Below are 17,552 nucleotides of genomic sequence, written 5' to 3' on the forward strand. Positions count from 1 at the left end.
AGGGTCATCCTAGATTTTGCCACACACCCCTGGGGGCAGTGCTTCTGAAATACTGTGAGAGATGCAGGGAATGTTCTGGGGATTCTGCTCCCATAAAATAGAGCGTACTTTCTAGTACAGTGCACATCCTAGTTCCTCCACTGCTCAACTTTTTCCTGTCTAGGATTATAATCCCGAACGTCGCTATGATCCTGAAAGAGAACAGCTATTTATACAAGCATGATATAAGTTCTCTCCTACCACATCTGTTGTAGCCTTGGGTTGTTCTTAAGCAATCAGAGAAAGTAGGTCCAGTGCTTGGCAGAGTAATCCTTTCTTCAAATGAGTCAAAATAGGACACTTGTTGACTTGTGCTGAAGACAAAGTAGGAGGCAATGATTTGATTTACTCAGGATTTCTCAGCTAATATCATGACAAGTTTCTCTTCATTAGGTTTCCTATTGCCTTTCAAATACAAGTTGACATGCAAGCATTTGATGCGGTGGGTCAGAGGCCCCAGGTAGTGGACAGGACACTTGGTTTCCAGTCTTGCCTTTGTGTTGACCAGGCCATCAGCTTTTAAAGCTTCAGTCTCTGTGGCTGTTGTAAAGGATGAGTAGGGGTCTGAGGGCCCTATCCACAGCAAAGAGTCTGTTTAAATCCAAAAGTCTGTTTGTAGGTGGCTTTTAGTCAATCTAGCTAATTGTTTGTCTATTTTGCTGATTCTTTTCAAAGAACCAGCTTTTAGTTTCATTGATTTCTTTCCTATGTTTTTTCTAGTCTCTATTTCTTTAAATTTTCACTTTAATTAGTTAATTAATTAATTACTATTTGGGGGTGCCTGGGTGGCTTAGTTGGTTAAGCGCCCGGCTTGGGCTCAGGTCATAATCTCACAATTCGTGGGTTCGAGCCCAGCATCGGGCTCTGTGTGGACAGCTCAGAGCTGGAGCCCGCTTCAAATTCTGTGTCGCCTTCTCTCTGCTCCTGCCCTGCTCATGCTCTGTCTCTGTCTCTCAAAAACAAAAATTAAAAAAAGTTTAAAAATAATGATTTTTATTTATTTTTTATTTTAGAGAAGTCTGTGCCTTTATTGGTGGAACAGCTCGTGGGCGTGCCTAGGTGGCTCAGTCAGGTAATTGTCCGACTCTTGGTTTTGGCTCAGGTCATGATTTCATGGTTTGTGAGTTGGAGCCCCACATCGGGCTCCATGCTGACAGTGCAGAGCCTGCTTGGGATTCTCTCTCTCCCACTCTCTCTGCCCCTCCCCCTCTTGATCTCTCTGTCTCTCTCTCAAAATAAATGAAATTAAGAAGATAGAAAAAAATGTATTGGTGAAACAGGCTACTTGAGAGGGATAAAGCTGAGAAGTAGGTGGCCCCGACGACAGGTCGGCCAGGCTTCACAGGCTTGTGGATGATGGAGAACTCATCCGTGCAGCGGCCAATCGTCTAGGACTTGATTTCTACCTAGTTGAGGATCTTGCCATTGTAGACATCCACCATGCTGCCCACCATCTTGGGCAGGATGGAACATGCATCTTAACCACCTCCAGCTTCCCTATGTGGGAAGCCTCTTTCTTGACCTTGCACGGGAGCTTCAGTAGGGAGTGCTGCGTCCTCCACAGACCTGGGCTGAGCCTCGTGTCTTTTGGGCACCGCATCAACTGCTTATAGGACGTGTCCAGCAGCTGGTTCAGGTCTGCCTGGGTAGGTGAGCTTGCGGAAGGTGCGCTTCTCCTGCACCACTTGTGCCATCTTGCCGGCTCTTCCTAAATTCCCATTTTAATCACTATTTCCATCCTTCTGCTCATTTTAGGTTTAGTTTATTCCTTTTGCAGTATCTCAGGATGGAAGATCAGGTTATTGGTTTGAGATCTTTCTCCTTAATATAAGCAGCCACAGCTATGAATTTCCCTTTAAGCACCGTGATAGCTGAGTTCTATACATTTTGATACGTTGTGTGCTCATTTTCATTCACCTCAAATTATTTTTTTTAAGTTTTACTTATTTAAGTAATCTCTACACCTGTCATGGGGCTGGAACTCATGACCCCGAGATGAAGAGTTGCACGCTCCTCCGATGGAGCCAGCCAGGCACCCCACCTGAAAGCATTTTTTTGATTTCTTCTTTGATCCATTGGTTATATAGAAGTGTAGTGTTTAATTTCCACATATTTGTGAGTTTCCCCAATTTTTTCCTGCTATTGATTTCTAATTTCATTCCATCGTGATCAGAGAACATACTTTGTGTTGTTTCTCTCCTTTTTAATTTATTGAGATTCGTTTTGTGGCTGCCATAAGAAAACACCATAGACTGGGTAGATTGAACTACAGAAATTTCTTTTCTCACCATTCTGGTAGCTGCGAAGTCCAAGGTCAAAGTGCCAGCCCATTTGGCTTTGGTGAGAGCCCTCTTGCAGACTGCTGCCTTTTCACTGTGTCCTCAAATGGGGGAGAGAGAGAGAGACAGTCAGTGAGCTCTCTGGTGCTTCCTCTTTATAAGGACACTTGTCCCATCAGTCACTTGAAGTCTATAGTCAACTTTCAAAGAATACTTCAGCTGTGTGGGGCATACAGCAGTTCGGCTTGTAAGGATTGTTACACCCATGAAGCTATCCTTGTAAAACAAATAAATAATGAGATTAGCATTATACTTTTTAAAAATGGACAAGTAGGGGCCTGGAGCAATGAGGAAGCCAGGATCCCAGTGAACGAGCCTGAGCAGGGCCAGCAGTCAAGTGTTTTAAGTGCACCCAGTGTTACCTTTCCATCAAACTAAACTGCCTCCCTTATGGACCAGTGAGGAGGTAGCAGATGTTCACATTGTGTGTGTGCACGCGTGTGTGACAGAGAGGGACACACAGACATGGAGAGAAAGTGCACGGGCAATTGCAATGTTAAATTTCTGTTTATCCTGGAGCTATAGTCAGGTTTAATCATTCTTGGAATCCTGGTACATGAACAGGGTGTAGTTTGGGTCTCATTATTTACACAACATTCTCCTCTCCCTCTTGCCTGAGGGGGAAAGGGGCTTTCTCTAGAGGCAGCGGAGACCTCCCCACCTTATCTTTCCTAGCCGAAAGCCCACAAGCACGCCTGCTGCCTTCACAGGACTGTGTTTCAAATGTGCACGGGGGTGTCAGACTGATCATTAATAAGACAGAGAAGTTGCACACAGCTTCCCTCTTCTTTGCTTCCTGCCTTCCCTCATTCTCACCTGGCTGTCGACGTAGTAGACATTCAATCAATATTTATTGATTTGGTTTTGTAATGAGGCCAGGCTAAGTTATACTGTAGTTAATGAACTAGTGACTTCAGGGAGAGGTGGATTTGACAGAGAGCCCTGCAGACTCCTGGAGTCTCTCTGAGAAGAACGGTAGATGAAGACTGAGGAAGGAAATAAGAGGCAGCACGGCAGCACAGCGAGAGGGGGACACCTGGACGCTGGTCCTGCTGCTGAGGCTCATCACATCTTAGGGGGAGCCACAGCCTCTGTCTCCCTGACTGTTCCCTGTCGGGGCTCAACGTAAAGGTCTCTAGGGTTTACTTCTCCTTTAACATTTTCTCTGCAAAATACTGCATTCCTTTGCTTCCTTGCTTTCATACTCCTACTCCGATTCAACATTTACGGAGCACATACTAAGTTCCAGGCACCAAGTAGAGCGGAGGATGAGAGATGGGGACAGGGACGCAGAGATAAAAAGTGAACCGCTGCAGCCCCTGAACCCATCTTGTTGGCTGGAGAGAGAGAATGGGAGACATCCACATGGAACACAGATACTGGGCAGAATTCGGTTGATAGCTCTTGGGGTAACTCCCACATGCTGCCTGTCCAGATGACTCTGGCCTCAGGAAGCTGGGGAACTGAGGCAGAGCTGGGGCGAAGCTGGGAGGTGGGAGGGCACAGTGGGATTCTCCTGAGTATTTAATTATGTTTGAGGAGTGATAGATCATCTCTCACGTGGCCACTGGGGATCATTAGAAAGTAATGGACGTGATGGCTGTGTGTCTAGGTATTTGGGGTGGAGCACCTGGAGGTATTTGTGCTATAGACGGTGTCCATCAAATCGGGTCCCCGTGTTCTCTGACATCAGTTGCTCTGACGAGCATGTGTTTCTCAGAGAGCAACAGAGCTCAGGTTGGCGTGGAAAGAGGCCCATGGGTCTTCTTGGGCTATACCCCTGGAATAGTGTCAATGCAACCTGACCTGCTGAGCATATGGCATCACCTCGACTCAGCTTAGCCCTACAGCTGACGATGGCAGGTCCCACGTGTATGTCCAATAGAGCTTGCAACCAAGGCCAAAGCGCGCAAAAAAAAAAAAAAATAAAGAAAGAAAGAAAAAAAATAAAGAAATCCCAAGGGACTGTGAGCCTGAATAATCTTGCTGTCGTGCACAGGAGCAGTCCATAGCATCCACTTTTGGGCTATTGGATGACAGGACTCCAGTAATACATTCACTACACCTGTCTTCACATGGGGCCAAAGAAGGAGAAAACCCACCTAGATCCGTGCACGCAGCCAGAAAGAGAGGCGAGGTGGGTGTAATTAAAATTCCACAATGGCAGTAAAAATGGCAGCACAACTCAAATGATTGCTTACCGTGGGCCAGGCTCTGTGTTAAGCGCTTTCTATACGTTATCTTACTTGGTTCTCAATCCTGTGAGATAGGTAGCATTGTTGTCCCCATTTTTAGTGACGGGGAAAGCAAGGCTTAGAGAACTCAAGCAAACAGCACAATAGTTAAAATCCAGACGGGGTAGGGCGCCTGGGTGGTTCAGTCGGCTGAGCATCCGACTTCGGCTCAGGTCATGATTCTCACAGTTCGTGAGTTCGAGTCCCGCGTCGGGCTCTGTGCTGACAGCTCAGAGCCTGGAGCCTGTTTCAGATTCTGTGACTCCCTCTCTCTCTCTGCCCCTCCCCCGCTCATGCTCTGTCTCTCTCTGTCAAAAACAAATAAAAAATTTTTTAAAAATTAAAAAAAAAAAAAAATCCAGACGGGGTAACTCCTAACGGCTCAATCTTAACCATTACCTGGTGTTGCACTTCCAATGGGGTCTCTTTTACCATAAGCGAAAACGAAGCATCAGAACGCACACCCTGGAACATCTTTCTTTTCCCATGGCTTGAGTTTTGATCTGAGTGTTTTTGTGTTTCCGGGGCGTTTTTGTTGGGTGCGTGGTTTTACCGTTGTAAGCTACCACAAATCCTTGATGGCAGTAGGCACATCTCAAAGCACAATGAACTAAAAAGGCGGCAGAACACACACAGAGATCACGGAAATCGGCTCCAGCCTCTGTCTGGTTATCACTGCTTTGGGGTGGGGGCTGGGGGTGTTGTCTCCGTGGCTGCCAGACAGAAGGTTATTTGAACTTGGCTGGCTCTGAGAGCCAACGGAGTGAACTTGGAGAGAAAGATAAACATACAACAACGGTTCAAAGCTTCAGGTGTTATGATTGCTAATTGAGAAAGGCTCTAAATAATACCTGCTGGTGTGTAGGAATTTCACTCCCAGGGATTAGTGGCTCAGGTAACACTGGGATTCTGTTCCTTCAGACTCCCCCTTAAAGAAAATTAAAAATGTGGTGTCGCAGTCAATCAGGAGTGGGTATGCCTCGGAGTAACCCAGGGCAGCTAAACAGCACCTTCACCTTTGAACTCCTTCGGTTGGATTCTTCACACACACACAGTCTCTCTCTCTCTCTCTCTCTCTCTCTCTCTCTCTCTCACTCACACACACACACACACACACACACACACACACACACTCCTACACTCTCTCTCTCTCTCTCTCTCTCTCTCTCTCTCTCTCTCTCTGTCTCACCTGCACAACATACTTCTGGCAAAGCCACTGCAGCTGTACTAACCTGCCCAAGTTCCTTTCTGGGCCCAGCCCAGTCAGCATTTTCCCAGGCCCAGGCTCACTTTAGCCGCCCTGCTTGTATTCCCTCAGAGCAGGGCCACACGGTCCCTGACCCCAAATCACGTATGTGTGAGGATTGGAAGTTGCCGAAGTAGGAGAGGGTGTGCCGAGCCAGTGGAAGCCCGGGGGCCCCTCCGCCGACTTCCTCAAGGGGACCACCCAGCATCGCAAGCCCCATTCCTGCTTCCTCCTCTTCCAGAGACAGCTTGGGGCGGGGGACTGGGTTTGGGGAGACACGCAGCCTGGGTCGAGTCCCCGTTGTGAGGCCTTGGACAACTCCGTAAACGTCTGAGTCTCGATTCCCTCAGCTGTAACATAGAGTGAGCATGTCACAGAGTCGTGGTGGCGAGTATCAAATCCCATGCTTGGTCCCGACGTGCTATCCCAGCGGGGGCTCTTAGCAGCGACTCTTCAGGCGGATGAGTTGTAAAATGTCTCTCGTACTCACTCCTGACTCACACTGGCAAACTTCCCTGCCAGATGAGTCAGCTTTATGTTAACATTACTTCAAAAATTAAAAAAAAAAAAAACCACACGAGGCGCCAATACGCTACCCAGATTACCATCACAAGAGAGCATCTTTGTGCTGTTTCTAACAAATGAAAGCATGAGGAGAGAACACTTTAAAAACCTTTGTTTTCGTGTGTAAGAATGTCAAGAGTAAGCTTACATGTCGAGTGACACAGGCTGCCATCTTCACGTGTGACTTCGAAGGCTCAGAAACAGTGCCCTCTTCCCTCCCGGTAGGCTCAGTTCTTCCGGGAAGTGTTTAATGGGGCTAATTAAGTACTAATGTTGACAAGCAAAATGTGACGTACCACAGTGGCCCAGGAGGAGAAAACAGCAGAGCGAGGGAAGCTGCAGATACTGAATATAAAATACCTCTTTTTAGAATTTTTCTGAACACGGTGCCATTAAATATCTTCCCAGTGGCGAAGGTGGTTGTAGATACCATTTCTTCACACCTGCTCTGTCCCGGGCACTATTTGGCATCTAACAGACTTGGTCTTTCTTCTGCCTTGTAGCACTTACCACAACTGTAGTGATGTCAGTGTTGTTAGAGTCGATTGAATGCTGATCTCTCTCACTAGAGGACAAGCTCCAGGAAGGGACAGGCCGGTCTGTGCTGTTCCCTGTTCTACTGCCCATGTCTAGCGGGGTGTCTGGCCCATGGCAATGCTTAGTAAATGCTCCCTGAATGAATGGATGAGCTATAGTCCTTGCAGGAAAGTTAGCAAGGTAGGCATTATGATCTCCATTTTACAGATAAGGAAATGAGTGCTTTAAAAAGTTAAGTGACTCTCCAAGGAGATACTGCTTTGTGTGCTGGGAACCCAATCAAAGTCTGTTGATTCCAAACACATTTGCTCTCTTGCCTACTAAAGTAACTATTTATTTTATTATATATCTTTTTTTATTTTAGAAGGCGTGAGTGGGGAAGAGGGGCAGAGGGAGAGAGAAAGAGAAGGAATCCCAAGCACGTTTCGTGTTCAGTTTGGATCCCAATGTGGGGCTCGATCCCAAGACCTGGGATCATGACCTGAGCCAAAATCAAGAGTTAGACGCCCAACCATCTGTGCCACCCAGGTGCCCCTGAAGTGACTATTTAAATGAGAGTCTCTTCTGAGTTGCCTTGGCTGGGTTGTGTAGACCCTGAAGAATATTTGACAATAAACATCTTCCTGGGTTTAGCTCCTTTCTCTGGCCCTTCATCTCCCTCATGGGTTATATGGCCTTACCTTTAGCTTCTCAACTCATTTACTCTTTCCCATCCTACTTTGTGCTGCCTGTGTTGTCAGCCCTTTTCTTTTTGCTTTGTGCAGAGGGTCCATCTCGAGACAATCCTCATTTAGTCCTTCTTAGCCCTAGTCCCTTCCTCTCCCCTGGGATTCCCAGCCAGGAAGCTGCTCGAAGTAAATCTCACCACAGTTACCCCATGTGATGAACACCCACCTTGACTCCCTGGCTAGAGCCAACAAGAACCTCCTTATTGCCAAATCCAATAAACACTCCAGTGTTCTCACCCTTCTTGTACTTGACTCTGCATTTTCTACCAGTGCCTGCTCCTACTGGAAACCACTTGTGGTCCCCACTCCTACCCCTTCTCCTTGGCAGCCCTTCTTCCTCTAACTTTGTCGCAAATGGTGGTGTTTCAGGGTCTCGTTTCATCCTCTGTAGTCTCCCTGGCTTTGATATCATCTTTATCCAGAGATTCTCAGTGTTAGTGGGCACGAGGGTAACCCGAAGGAGGCCGCAGATCATCCTGAGTGCTGATTTGGCAGGGCAGGACGCTGCGTTCAGAGGACTCAGTGCAGGTTGAAACCACAGGATGAAACCCTGTGCTGTAGCTCAATTTTCCAACATCACGCTCTTCCAAGGTCTAGACGGTGTAGATGGCTTGATGTCTCCTTGGCTGTGGTAGTCATAGCAATGTGCTGCCCAGATCCCCCTTCAGGGAAGTACTTTCTGCCCCAGCTACAGGAGCTGCTGTTTGTATCCAGCTTCCAGCTGTCCACCCCTTCCAGCATTGCCTCAGCTGGAGAGACCCTCCTGGTCCAAGGTCACGCTGCTTCTCAGGCAGCCACATCCAGTCACTCATCAGTGTGGGATATGAAGCCTCTGCCATCTTGGCCCAACTTGGAATGGCTCTGAAAGGCCATGTTAGTTCTTCTTTTTTTTTTTTTAAGTTTATTTTTATTTATTTCGAGAGAGAGAGAGAGAGAGAGAGAGCGCGCAAGCGGGGGAGGGGCAGAGAGAGAGGGAGACAGAATCCCAAGCAGGCTCAGTTGCTGTCAGTGCAGAGCCCAATGGGGGGCTCAAACTCAGGAACTGTTAGATCATGACCTGAGTCAAAATCAAGAGTCAGACGCTTAACCAACTGAGCCCCCCAGGTGCCCCATGGCCATCCTAGTTCTAAAGGTCCCCGAGAGGTGAGCTGATGGGCCGGTTATCTAATGCTGTGTAACAAACCACCCCAAAGTGTAATGGTTTAAGACAATGGCAACACTTACTTTGCACATGAATCTGCAGTCTGGGCTGGTCTCCATGTTGAAGAAGGGACAAAATGATTATTCGTCTCTGCTCTACCCAGCGTTTTCTGGGGTAGCTTGGAGGTTGGGGCCGGGCGCATTTAAAAGCTCGCTCACTCACTCATGGGTCTGGCACCTGGACTGGGCATGCTCATACTGCAGACAGCTAGACTGCTGGCCTCCTCAGACTTCTCTCTCTACCTACTACATGATTTCTCTACATGCTTTTTCCAGCATGGAGACTTCAGGGAAACCAAACTTCTTACTTGTTGACTCAGGGCTCCTAAAATGCATATGGTGAGAGAGGAAGCCAGGCAGAAGCCATATTGCCTTTTATACCTAGCCTTAGGAGTCATGCAGCATCACTCTGGTCAAGCAGCTTAAAAGTCACCCCAAGTTCGAGAATATAGACTATAGACCCCACCTCTCCTTGGAGGAACTTCGAACTCACGGTAAGAATATGTGGGATGGGACACAGTCCGTGGGGCCGTGTTTGGAAAATATACTCTGCCTCAGCCAAGGCAGTCATTAGGCCTGTGCTGCAGCTGGATCTCTCCTTCTGCCTACTCCTGTTTCTTTCCCCTCCTTTCTGTGTTGCATTCAAGAGCACACCCTAAGAAATACCTTTGTTCATCAAACTGGGTCTCAGAGCCTGTTTCCCAGGAACTGACCCTGCAAGACTGGCCGCCCAAAACCAACATGTCCAAGCAAAATCAGCATCTTTCCCTGGTGTATGCCACCCCATCTTCTCCTCCTCTCTGTGCTTTAGCTCAGTGAATGGCCCCACCCCTGTCTAGCATCAGCCCCTTCCCTCAGGCACTCTGCATGTCTGCCTCTCTGGGACATCATTCGCACATGTCCATTTCTCTTCTTTCCCTGGCCTTGTCCAAGCCACCCCATCTCTCACTCCGATCTGCACAATAGTCCCATAACTAGTCCTCCGCGCCCACCCTTGCCTCCCTACAGCATCAACTCTTACTTGTTGCCAGAATAATCTAAGTCCCATATTTGAATATTTTATGTGATAACGCCCAGACTTCTTAACATGGCCCACAACCCCCTTTGTAACCAGAACTTGCCTTCCTCTGGAGTACCCATCTCTCATCCCTGACCATCACACTCACTCACTCTGAGTTTCTTTCAGTTCCTTTGTTATGTTATGAGCATGGTAAAATCTCTCTACCCTTTCAGGGATGTTCCTCTTGGTGGATGGTACGGTTCTTCTCCCACATCGCAGACCATCCTATGTATGTACGTTTCAGATTTTGGTCCAAATTTCAATTCCTCTAGAAAGCCCTTCCTGACCCCTAGACTGGGTGAGGGGCCCTGATCTGAGCTCCGGAAGTGCCCCTCCCACCATTGCACAGCCACGCTTCATGGAAATCACATTGTGACCACCTTTCCTGGAGGTTGGAAGTTCCACCAGGGCAGTGACATTGGCATCTGGTTCACCAATGTAGCCAAGACACTTAGCCCAGTGTGTGGCACACAGTGGGCACTCAGGCTGCCATGTACCATAGAGCAGGTTGTGCACTGGTCCACTCCAAGGAGCAACAGATACATAACCTGTGCTGTGGACACATCCCCTAGGATTATGCAGTACCCACCCTAAGCACACACAGTGGCCAGCCAGAAGTTTTCATCGTATAATCAAAAGAATCGATGAATTATGCTATCTCTGGTGCTCTCTGTGAGCCATGAGATTGATGTTTGGCAAAAGGAAAATTATCTGATTTCAGCCGTCTCTTTTCAAATGCCGAAGAATGCAACACTGGCAACTAGAAAAGGGAAAGAAAAAGCCTAAAACACGGGTTCTCAATCCTGGATGCACACTAGAATTACTTGGGAAGTGCTGGAAAAATACAGATGCCTGGGCCTCACCACAGACCCATAATAGAAGCTCCGGGGGTGGGGCCTAGCAGGGGGATTTTTTTTTACTTTTTCTTAGGTATCTTTCCTGTCCAGCCAAGGTTGAGAGGCTCTGGCCTAAAGAGCCTCCAAGCACGTCCAGGGAGCTTAAGAAACCCACCAGCAATCATTAACCTTGCTCTCAAACACCTCACTCAGGAGCCACAGGGCTGAGCGCCCAAGATGAAAACCTTTTTTGGGTTAAATGTACTTCTCTGGGCTTTGGACCTCAGATGCAGACCTGAGTTTGTCATATCCATCAGTTCACAGTACGTCGTCTTCATCGGTCCATGCAAGGCCCTTCTCTCGTATTTATTCCCTTTTACTCCATTCTCCCTTGAGTTTCTCACCCCCTCGCCACAGGCAACCGTCCTCATATACTTGATGCATGTACAACGTACACTGGTGTTCATATGCATTCTTGTGAAAATGTGTTTTGCTGCTCTATATACCTGTCCTTGTGTTATGTAAATGCATTATGCTCCAGCCTTATTCTGATAGTTCATTTTTCACTCCATCCAGTCTTTTGTTCCTGTCTGCTGTCGAGTATTCCAGTCCATGCTTCCAACATATTTTCCCCATCCACACCCCCAATGGTACCCACCCACATTGCTTCTAGCTCCCAAACACCACAGCACTGCAAAAGCCACCCTGTGTATGTCCCCTTGTATACCTGCGTGACGGTTTACCTGGGGTAAATACCCTCTCGGGTTTATTAGCTATGTATTTTAGGTCTCATTACTTACATGTTTTTGCATAATGGCATAATGGACACTTTTATTCCCATATACCAAAAAGAAAAATCCAAGTGAGTTGTGTAATATGTTGACTATAATAATGGGGCCTAAACAATATGGGTGAGTGGCTGTAAGAAAACAATGTAACACATTCTTTTTTTAAAAAAAATTTTTTTTAACGTTTATTTATTACTAAGAGGCAGAGACAGAGCATGAGCATGGGAGAGGGAGAGATGGGGGGAGACACAGAATCCGAAGCAGGTTCCAGGCTCTGAGCTGGCAGCACAGAGCCCAAGGCAGGGCTCAAACTCATGAACCGCAAGATCATGACCCGAGCCGAAGCCGTATGCTCAACTGACTGAGCCACCCAGGCACTCCACAATGGAACACATCCTTAATGCCCCAAGAAGAGCTGGGAATCTTGGCATCTGTGTGTCATTTAAACCTGATGCTCTATCAGGCTGGATTTTAGTAAAGGAGGTAGTTTCCATGAGGGACCACTGGATCACCTTAAATGAAATCTCAGTGAAATGTCAGCATTTCTTGGATTGTTCCAAAATGTCACTGGGTAAGACTTCTGACTCCTATAGATGTTAGCTGAACCTCTTACAGGTTCAAAAGGGGCAAACACTAAATCCAGAAATTAGGTGGTATGCATTAAACCTAACCTCTATTGGCAAAACTAGGCAGAATCGGATATTCTAGCGTGGGAAAGAATTAAATGTTGCCAAAACTCTGCTTGTTATAATCAGCATTATAAGCTGAATGGAATGTTTAGAGGTGACCGTTCAACATTTGATGGGCAAATATTCTGAGTAGTAGTAGTTCACTGAAAATCCTTTGTATAATTGCTGTGTTATGAATGCACTGATGCCCCTGAGATTTCCAAACCAACTATCTGTGTTTCAAAGCAGGTGTTACTTTAGCAGAAGTAGTAGGTTGATGCTGAGACTTTCGACAGCTTCTCTGCTCACCAGGAAGCCTCAACAGTTACCGAGCATTTACTCTCTGGCTGGTAGAGGGTAGTGGTTAATATCTCAGGTCACTTACTAGTTCTGTCACTTAGGGCAAGGTGATCAGCTGCTCTGTGTCTCAGTTTCCTCACCCCTACCACAGGATGGTGTTAAGACACGCCCTTTGGTGGCGGTGGCAGGATTAAAGAGGATACCACATGTAAGGCACTTTGCATATAGTAAGTCTCCCAGTGTCATAAGCCCTGGAGATACCCAGCAAGTATCCTTGTCATGATTTGTTTGGGCATCGTGGACAGAGCTGGGACATTTGAAGTCCAAGTGATTTCTTTAAATTAATTTATTTAACGGGACTGCCCTTTGCTGGCTAATCCCAGAGCATATGCTTTTCTGCTCTCTGACTCCCTGTGTCCCCAGGTTAACCAAACCACACAAACTTTCTTCACTCATCCATGGCCAGAGACAGTCTGCATTTCCGTCACTTGTTTTGTCTACCCAGTTAGATGAAAATTGGAGGGAAGTAAACCAAGAAACAGACTCTTAACTATAGAGAACAAACTGATGATCACCAGAGGGGAGGTGGGTAACCGATAGGTTAAATAGATGATGGGAATTAAGGAGGGTACGTGCTGTGAGGAGCACAGGCTGATGTAGGGAAGTGCTGAATTACTATCTCATACACTTGAAACTAATATTACACTGCATGTTAACTAACTGGAATTTAAATAAAAAAAGTATCTTCAAGTAAAAATGAAGTAAAATAATAATAAAATTGGAGGGAAGTGATGATGTCTTCTCAGAAAGCCCTTGGCAAGTTCAAGGACACACGATAGACTGCTAGAATGCTTCTGTATAAATTTACAAAGTCTTTTTGAATTTTGCCCATATTAAGAATTGTACTCTTTTTATTTTTTTATTTTATTTTTTTATTTTTATTTATTTATTTTTTTAAAGAATTTTTTTTCAACGTTTATTTATTTTTGGGACAGAGAGAGACAGAGCATGAACGGGGGAGGGGCAGAGAGAGAGGGAGACACAGAATCGGAAACAGGCTCCAGGCTCCGAGCCATCAGCCCAGAGCCCGACGCGGGGCTCGAACTCACGGACCGCGAGATCGTGACCTGGCTGAAGTCGGACGCTTAACCGACTGCGCCACCCAGGCGCCCCTGTACTCTCTTTTTAATGTTTATTTATATCTGAGAGAGAGAGAGAGAGAGAGAGAGAGAGAGAGAGTGTGTACGCATTGGCAGGGGAGGAGCAGGGAGAGAGGGAGGGAGAGAATCCCAAGCAGGCTCCACACTCAGCACAGAGCCCAACATAGGGCTTGATTTCATCAACCATGAGATCATGACCTGAGCCCGATCAAAAGTCAGTCGTTTAACCAACTGAGCCACCCAGGCGCCCTGTACTTTCTTAATATATTCAATAAATGTATTAATGAAACCTGAACAGTGTAGCTTTTCCTTCCCTTTCCCAGAGAGAAGTTAGGCTAGTGTTTTTCTGCAGGCAGCTTTAGCCACTTCCTCCATTGGACGGCTGCTTTTTCGCCAAAGCTCCCAACAGGGTCAGCACTGATTTGGTTTGGACACACGTGGATCTGCAGCCCCACTACTTTCTTCATGGAAGGACTTGCTGTTGAAGTCATTGAGCAGCACGAATCCTGTTTTGTGTGTGTGCGTATGTGTGCATGTGTTTGTGTCAGCCTCGTGGTGCTCACATGCCATTGCAGGCCGTTATCATTCATTATGATGAAACATTATTACCTTTTGCAGGTAGGAAGTTGGACGCATTTCAGTTGCTTCACTCAGCCACTAATTGATTCATGTAGTTTTCTGACATTCAAGTTTAAACGTATTTCTTCCATTAACAGGAGCAATACTTTCCATTTGGGGATATAGCCTGCACATTCTGTGATGCTCCCTCATAAAGCACAAGCTGATTTCTGCAGACCTTCTGTAAAAAATGTTTCCTCTTCTGATACGATTTCTTTGTTTAGCGGACTGGATGGGTGCTACTGATGACATGGTGGGTTTTAGTTCTATACTTCTACATTCAAATGTAAGTAAATGTCTTTACTTACATTTTTTAAAAGTTTACTTATTTATTTTGAAAGGGGGAGGGCAGAGAGAGAGAGGGAGGGAGAGAGAGAATCCCAAGCAGGCACGATGCTCAGAGCAGAGCCTGACGCAGGGCTGGATCCCACGATTGTGAGATCATGACCTAAGCTAAAATCAAGAGTCAGTCGCTTAACCAACCGAGCCACCCAGGCACCCATCAAGGAATTTTTATAAGCACCATAGCTACCTTTCTCTTCTTAACTTCAATATTAATTTTTTTTTTTTTGAGGGAGAGAGGGACAGAGCATGAGTGGGGGAGGGGCAGAGAGAGAGGGAGGCACAGAATCCAAAGCAGGCTCCAGGCTCTGAATTGTCAGCCTAGAGCCCGACATGGGGCTCGAACCCATGGACCACAAGATCGTTACCTGAGCCAAAATTGGACACCCAAGTGACTGAGACACCCAGGAGCCCCGATATTAATTCTTATTTCATTTTGTTATTGTGTACCGTACCTTATCTCAGAAAAGATTTACGATGGCTAGTTTAAGAAAAACATTCCTTCCTCACATCATTTGTTTAGCAAACCTTGCTGCACCCTGTAAGTTTTGAATTGATGATCTTATTCATTCTTTCACGATCTTGAATCCCAGCCTTTGGAGCAGAAACCAGAAGTCCAACAGGCAAGGGCTGTGGGACAAAGTGAAGACAGGGTGGGAAGGAGCCAAAGCAACCGGATGCGACTCCCTTCACACTTAGAGTCTTAATTGTCTGCTCCTGTTCGTATTTATTTCCAATCAAAGCCCATGGCTAAGTCATGTTGACTCTCATTCTCTGGAAGGGAAGGAAGCCAGATCAGTTGATGTCCTCATGTCCTTCTTGGCATCAACTCAGACATTTAATCCTGAAGCCCTCTCAGGAGTATCCAGGTAAGACATTAGGCAGCACTTGGTGCATGCTATTCGTCTTCCCATGCTGGTTAAAGCAGTTCAGATTCAAGCTCCCTCCGCCATGTCTCTAACCACCACCAGTCCCAGGACAGCTTGTTTCTTCTGCATCAAATTTAGTTTGTCTCTGAGCTCAGGAGCACCGGGGGTCTTTGGAAAGATAGGGTGCTGGCATTCTTGTGTCCCCCACACACCTCCCAGAGCCCCTCCGTGTGTCATCCTCCCCCAGGCTCTTCCTGTTAGTCTCTGGGTGGTCTCTATCTCTGTGGCCACTGTGGCCACTCCCTACATCTCAGCCTTTGGAGGACTGCCTTTCAGAACTCATTCCCTCCTAAAACTTTCTAATTGCTAGTGTCTAACCTCAAAGCAAAAATATGTGTCTGTACCCAAAATTTTATTTATTTGTTTGTTTGTTTGTTTGTTTAAAGTAGGCTCCACACCCAACTTGGGGCTTGAACTCACGATCCTGGGATCAAGAGTCCCCCATGCTGTACTGACTGAGCCAGCCAGGCACTGTCCCCCCACCCCCCATTTCATTTGTAATCATTGTAAAAAAGTTCTTCAGAATGTGACTGTAAGAGTGTCTTAAATACTTATGTGAGTAAAAATGACTAATCTAGGGGTGCCTGGATGGCTCAGTCAGTTGAATGTCTGACTCTTAATGTGGCTCAGGTCATGATTCCAGGGTCATAGGATTGAGCCCTGAGACCAGCTCCACGCTGAGCATGGGGCCTGCTCAGCATTCTCTCTCTCTCCCTCTGCCCCTCCTCCACCCATCACCACTGCTCGTGCACTCTCTTTCTCTCTCTCTCTAAAATAAAAAATAAAACAAGTATATATATTTTTTAAATTGGCTAGTCTAGTGTGGCTCAAACAGCAACTGCTCCCAAAGGACCCAGACACCTTCCTTTGAAAAGTCACACGTTCACTTGAATTTGAATTTGAATTTCTCTCATGCTCACGAGAATCTCTTGATCTCCTTCATTATTGCCTCAGAGCCTCATTAACTAATTATTTGACCCCTGACTTGTTTAATTACAGAGTGAGTTGAGTATTGTTGGGATAGCTTCTTGTAGAATTAAAAGCGTAGGCCTCAGTCCCATAGATCTGGATTAACATAGACTCTGCCTCTGTCTCAGCTGGCTGACTGTAGGCGAGTTGTTTCATGTCTTGATACTCAGTTTCTTCATCTGTCAAGGGGGCATGGTCACACCTGTGTGGTCCTACAGATCACATGAGAAAACGCATATTGAACAGCCCATCGAACAGTCTGCAGTAGTGACCTGGATGGAACGTCTGCCTGTCATTGTACTGGCAAGAGCCTGAGAGGGGGTTCCAAACTGGTTTTGGTAGAGTGTAGACACTCCTGAAGACAGTGATGCATAGGGATGGGTAGGGGTTGGGCAGGGAGGGTGTCCCAGGCAGGTGTGGTGTCCCCCAGATCCAAGATGGGGAGTGGCCAGGAGTGAGGCTGCAGAGAGAATTCTCAGCTAGACCATCAAAGACCACCTAAACCATTCTTAGAAGTTGTTAGGATGCTGTTGCATTAATTCAAATGCAAAACCTCAGTGCTCTAAGTGGGAGGCAGAGCAAGGAGAATGTGAAGCAGTCAATAGATATGAGAGATTTAGGGGGTAAAATTGAAAAGTTTTGGTGATTCATTGGATGTATGGGGCCCAGTCAGCCCGAATTCAACAACTATTTGTTGAGTACACCCTCTGTTCCGGGTAGGACCTTGACTGATTTACTTCCTTATCAACCCCTGGGCCAAATGTCCGCAGAACTCCTTGTCCACCCCAGAGGCCAGGCTGCTTTTACCGGGGGGCAGGGCTCTGACCCTGCCCTGTAGAGTGTGCTCGGGGTAGCCCCGGGCCATTCTGATTTTAGAAAAGGCAGGGCTTTAACGAGAGCTGTCAACACTTGAGGATTTGGGAGCCAGATTACCCCGTTGGTAGATTCTCTCAGCCTTTGGACTCCTTGCTCTGAAAGCCTGCTTTGTGATCAGT

General features: G+C 46.7%; 1 long non-coding RNA gene and 1 pseudogene across 1 annotated transcript in view; one reads left to right on the top strand and one right to left on the bottom strand.

The window, feature by feature from the left end:
- LOC116737877 overlaps nucleotides 1-17,552 on the top strand; it is a 220,883-nt gene that overhangs the window by 30,504 nt on the left and 172,827 nt on the right. The window lies entirely within an intron of this gene.
- Nucleotides 1,321-1,733, bottom strand: LOC115506100 (annotated as a pseudogene).

Source organism: Lynx canadensis, chromosome F2, assembly GCF_007474595.2.
Source record: "Lynx canadensis isolate LIC74 chromosome F2, mLynCan4.pri.v2, whole genome shotgun sequence".
NCBI classification, from domain to species: domain Eukaryota; kingdom Metazoa; phylum Chordata; class Mammalia; order Carnivora; family Felidae; genus Lynx; species Lynx canadensis.